At 37.5% G+C, this 6,000-nt stretch overlaps 1 pseudogene; it reads right to left on the minus strand.

The window, feature by feature from the left end:
* The window catches only part of LOC104245992 (transcription factor UNE12-like), a 36,885-nt pseudogene extending 33,624 nt beyond the window's left edge, over nucleotides 1–3,261 (minus strand).
* Nucleotides 3,262–6,000: the final 2,739 nt, after the last annotated feature.

The following is a 6,000-nucleotide window of genomic DNA, read 5'->3' on the forward strand; positions in this document are numbered from 1 at the left end:
GAAAAGGATATCCTAAAATGGCTACATTTCTAATGCATTTGTCTTTAAAACTAGAAGAAAAGGTGCATGCTAATTCAATTATAGGCTTTTGCCTAATCCGGATTTTTGTCAGTTTCTGATTAACTACTTATAAAGTAAAAACGCCATGCCTTGCGAGGACGTTTCAGTCGAACAAAAGACTACATATGAGATTGATGAAATGCAATACCTAATCCGAACATTTCTTGAGTTGAACTAAACTGACAAACAGTATTGTATAAAGTCGAAATATACATGCCCCTACTGACAAACAACTACAGAGTTAAAATACAACAGGGTAAACTCAGTCAAATATCAATACATACTTTCGAACTGTTGAATCATAAACTAAATCAACTTTCACAGGCCTGCTAATGTATTATGAATACTACAACAAATACTTGAACTTCTTCAACCTTTTTTTCATTTCATACTTTCCAACTGTTTTAATTACATCAATATGGGACTTGAAATGTGTACCTGGAAATGCTGAAAATGCAAAGGAGAAGAAGAAGAAGATGTGGAAATCAGCAGCAGAAAGAAGCAGGACTAGTAGTAGCAGCAGGACAGGGCAGCAACAACAGTGAGCAGAATAGCAACAACAATCAGAACAGCACAAAAGAAAAGGATTCTGATGCGAGGTGGAACTAGAGTTGAAGGAAAATAACAGCCAAACGCAATAGCACACAGTGTGATGGCAACAATGCTCCAGACAATCCAATTCCGGAATATACCAAATGCCACAAAACACTAACAATAATCTCGATTGAATTTGAGAAGAAGCAACACTGCCTAATGTATTGACAATAGATGAAATTCAGACAAACGAGACCAAATTTCTGATTTCCTAATCTGTTTTATCTCTTTCTTGCTCTCTTTCTCTTTCTGTCAACTCTCTCTTTTCTTTTTATCCTCACAGTGTGTGTGTGTTTTTTTTTTAATCCCTCTGCCTCTAATTCTCTATCTCCCCTCCATTTCTCCCTCTTTATCTCCCAGGTCCTCCTCCTTTTATAAGCCTCAACACCGTCTCTTTTAACAGCCTGTTTTTCAAAATGTCACAGTACCCCTCCCATGTGTCTTTTACCTTTTTAGATCCCAATTAGTTATTTAAGTATATAACTTCCATCAACATTCCCTGGCAGACTTACTTTTAAAGGGTTTAATACTTTTTAAACTTAAAGCAGGGTATGGGCAGTAGAATATATTGACAGCATATGCTGTCAAACCATTTAAAATTAAACAAAGGACCTTTATGCAGGCCACAGGCTGTGCACAAAGCACATGAGATGCACCAATGCACATGCTGTGCACGAGTGCACATGCCTTCCAATTCAGAATCTAAACACAAACAATCCAACAGCTATAAGTGAACTAAACTGGCTCTTAATTGATTCAGGCAAATGTTCAATAGAAGCAAATCGATTTAACTTTGTTCAGACAGTTGAAACTAATTGACGACACATGTCGACTCGACTATATTAGCATTAACATACACAAACGTAGCCAAATCAGACATTCAAAAGCATGGGACACATGACTCGACTTATACTGATTAAGCAGGATTATACTTTGAGGAATCAGTTAGTCAGTACAAATTTGGAATACAACCAATACACATGTCTTATCAGAATAGGAGGGGTTCAAACAAAACACAGTGGTTCAGGCAAAGTGGTCAATCAGAAGGTGGTAAAATTTAAAGACACAAATTGAAACAAAACATGACCAGATATTTAAAACAAATCACACGGACTAAAACAAATAAAGGAAAGAAAACAAACTCACCTTAAAGCTTGCAAAGTTAAAAGTTTGAACTCGGATTTGGACAAACTTTTCTTAAGGCTGAATGGACTTTAATCGAAGTGTTTCTCAGATGAGAAACACTTTGATTAAAGTCCATTAGACCTTAATCTCTTCGGTTGAACCGGTATGAACCAGTGACGAAGGACACAAAACTTTCAAACTTAGATCTGGGATTCAGGCTTCCCTGATCAGATTCGGACCAAACCAAGTATGGTTTGGTCACGAGGGGGTCTGGGGAGTGTCTGGTGTGAAGCTTGGGTTGGTTGGTGTAGATTAGGTTCCGACTCGAATCTTCAAATGAAGATTCGAGCAGGTGGGGTAGGATTCGAAGTGTGTGGTTGGTAGATTTAGGTTCAGGATGGCATGGGGGTTCTATGGTGTTCAGGTGGAGGTCACCGGCGTTCAGGCCGCCGGGTTTCTGGTGAAGGTGTGCAGGGGCGGCTAGGGTTTGAAGGGGATGGGTTTGGTGAAGACGAAGGCGGGGGTGTTGGCTAGGGGGCAGGGTATGGTGAATGGTTTATATAGTTAGTGGGTGGGTGAACCTCGACCGTTAGATCAATCTAGATCTACGGTCTGGATCTGAAGGCTTAAATGGAACGGTGTCGTTTTGAGGGTTGAGGGTTGGGGTCAGTCCGGGTGAGACGGGTCGGGTTTATTGGTGGGTTATGGGGAATTGATCTTGGCCATTGATCAATCTGAGATCAACGGCCCAGATCAGGCATGACTCAAACGACGTCGTTTGGACGTCCTGGGCATCAGGTGGCCTGGACCGGGCAGGCTTGGTTTGAACGTTGTTTGTTTGGGCCAATTTATTAAAATTGGCCCAATCCGGAATAATTGCTGATTTTTTTTCTTCTTTTTTTTATTTTAAAAACAAAACTAAGCAAAAAATCAAAATTAAAAATTAAATACACACTCAATACAATTATTTGCACACACACTAAAATATTTCAAAACAGGTAAAATCAAACAAATCAAAATCACGGACGAAGATGCCTATTTATGATTTCTCTTTTTTTTTAACGACCGGATTACGGTTCGAATTACGCCTGACACACACATTTTGTATTTTAAATAAATAAATAAGAAAAAATGAAAATGGGTAAAAGTCATGAATAAATCAACAAAGTGCAGCACAGAAATCCGAAAATTGTACAGCAGGGCCAATTATTATTTTTTATTTCCTTTTGGAGCGATTGTCGTGCGAAACAAAAATCACGTGCTCACAGTCATCACGGCCATTATCTAAGCTTAACCCCAACGGCTGCGGCGGCTGCTGGAGCTGAGAGGCACTAGATACTGAATCGGACGACGTCGTTTCCGATGAAGCACAGGCACCAATATCAGTTACCGGGAGGCTAGAGTAAGAAGGAATAGCCAGAATTTGCTCGAGAAAATTGTCGCCGGCGGCGCAGCCCTCCGGTGGATTGCCAGCCATGCCGGAGATTTCAGAGGAAACTAGAAAATGGAATTTATGTCTGTTATGGTCTTTCTTGCTTTTTGGCTTTTTGCTTCTTTTGTTTTTAAAAGTGATACGCTTTTTAGATAAATTTGTTTTTCTTCTTTTGCCCCACTAAAGTTTATTATAATGTTGTATTGTACTCCATAATTTTGTAATTGTTATAAATATATTATATTATGGATGTTCATTTAGTATTCCGTTGTAAATAAGCTTCCTGAAGAAACTTATCCATATGGGACTCCACCGTAAATATGTTTATCTGTTTAGTACTATATTGGAAATAAGCTTCCTGAAGAAGCTTATCACCTCGGTACCCGGTTATGGATAAACATTACCCCCAGTAGAGGTTTATCCATACCGGGTATAATAAGCTTATCTTTTCAGTACCTAGTTATGGATAAACATTACATCTGGTAGAAGATTATCCATACCGGGTATAATAAGCTTATATTTTCAGTACCCAGTTATGGATAAACATTACCCACGGTAGAAGATTATCCATACCGGATATAATAAGCTTATCCATTCAGTACCCCATTATGGATAAATATTGCTCTCAGTAGAAGATTATCCATATCTGGTACAGCAGCAGCTTGTAGCAGCTTACACAACAGCTTGTAGTAGCAGCTTACACAGCAGCTTATAGTAGCTTACATTACAGCTTGTAGTAGCAGCTTACAGAGTAGCTTCCTTTCTTCTATAAATAGAAGAGATTTCAGTTCATTATGTACATTAGTTTGAGTTCGAATAATATATAAGTTTCTCTCTATACTTGTATTTACTTTACAGTCTTTGTTTTATAACACGTTATCAGCACGAAGCTCTATCATCTCGAGCAAATATTTTGAAAGTATCTGAGGTAAGAACTTTCTTTTCCTAAATAATGTCAAATCTTTCTAAACTTGAATTTGTAGCCCTGGATATATCGGGCAAAAGCTACATGTCTTGGGTGCTTGATGCTGAAATTCATCTTGATGCGATGGGTCTGGCAGACACCATCAAGGATAAAAATCAGGCATCAAACCAAGACCGTGCCAAAGCAATGATATTCCTACGCCATCACCTTGATGAGGGCCTGAAAATGGAATATCTCACTATTAAAGATCCAGTCATACTGTGGAATAATTTGAAAGATAGATATGACCACCTGAAGATGGTCGTTCTTCCACAGGCACGTTATGATTGGACTCATCTAAGGCTACAAGATTTTAAATCTATCAGTGAGTATAATTCTGCTATGTTCAGAATTATTTCCCAATTAAAATTATGTGGTGATAATATTACTGATCATGATATGTTAGAGAAAACTTTCACCACTTTTCATGCCTCGAACATGCTCCTGCAGCAGCAATATCGAGAGATGGGATTTAAAAAGTATTCTGAACTTATCTCACATCTTCTTATAGTAGAGCAACATAATGGGCTATTAATGAAAAATCATGAAAGTCGATCTATTGGTTCTTGTCCATTCCCTGAAGTGAATGAGACGAACTTCCACCAAGCTAAACGTGGAAGAGGTCGTGGCCCCAGTCGTGGTCATGGTCGTGGTCGGGGAAGAAACCCAATCATGGTAATAATAATGCACCAAAGAAGCCTCCTCACCACCAGCAGTGGAAAAGGAAGGAACAAAAGCATGAAGCGGTGCAAACGCCAAATGTAGAAAATGCATGCTATAGATGTGGAGGAAAAGGGCACTGGTCACGTACTTGTCGTACGCCAAAGCACCTGGTTGAGCTTTATCAAGCTTCCCTGAAGAAGACATAGAAAAATGCTGAAGCAAATTTCATTTCTGAAGATAATTTAGACTTCATGCATTTGGATGTAGCTGATTACTTTGCACTCCTAGAAGGAGAAACAAATCATGTAATCGGTGGTGAATCTGTAGAAATGTAAATATTTTAATTTTTGTTATTTGTAATAGATAGTATGGTTATGTAATTGTTGTACATAAAGAAAAATTATGATTTGATATTGATGTTTACTATAATATATCTTATTTATGTCATTTTAAAGAATATGGATAATATTATTAGATCAACTTAAACTCTAGAAGAGTTTGCAAGAAATATACAACCACCAGAAGTAGTTATATTTCCTATATCTCATTGTAATTATATTTTGTTAACCACCAGAAGTGGTATATGTCTATGATCACCAAAAGTGATAATTTAGGCTTTCTATAGTTACAATTGAAGATAAGCTACATAAATATTCTCTATATTAAATGCACGCCTCGATTTGCTCCTGAAGTAGTAAATATTTTAGAAGAGGTTGAGGCATCACAATTTGATGTGATTAATGCGCATTCAGATAATTATGTTCGATTTCCTGAATGATGAGAACTTTTGATAACATTAATCCATTCCCTGAAGTGAATGTGACAATACTAATAAGTCGGGTAAATATGAACGCGCTCTTGATGTGAATACATTACAATTCACCTCCAGAAGAGTTAATAATATGTATGTGAGAAGTTACCTGCCTTATTCTTTAATTTGTACTATATCATGCATCACAGTAAACCAGAAGTTTACTAAAGCAAAAGTTTATGTCATAGTAAACCAGAAGTTTACTAAGAGATAGCACATGACATGATAAACTTGAAGTTTTCATTTGCCATTTTTAAATGAGCTATTTGAGAATTCAGATAAGCATATACTAAAGAACTAGAAGATTCTTCAGGAATTCTCATGTGTTGCTTGTTCTCATAATGAATTGAT

This window comes from Nicotiana sylvestris, chromosome 9, assembly GCF_000393655.2.
Source record: "Nicotiana sylvestris chromosome 9, ASM39365v2, whole genome shotgun sequence".
In the NCBI taxonomy this organism is placed as follows: Eukaryota; Viridiplantae; Streptophyta; class Magnoliopsida; order Solanales; family Solanaceae; genus Nicotiana; species Nicotiana sylvestris.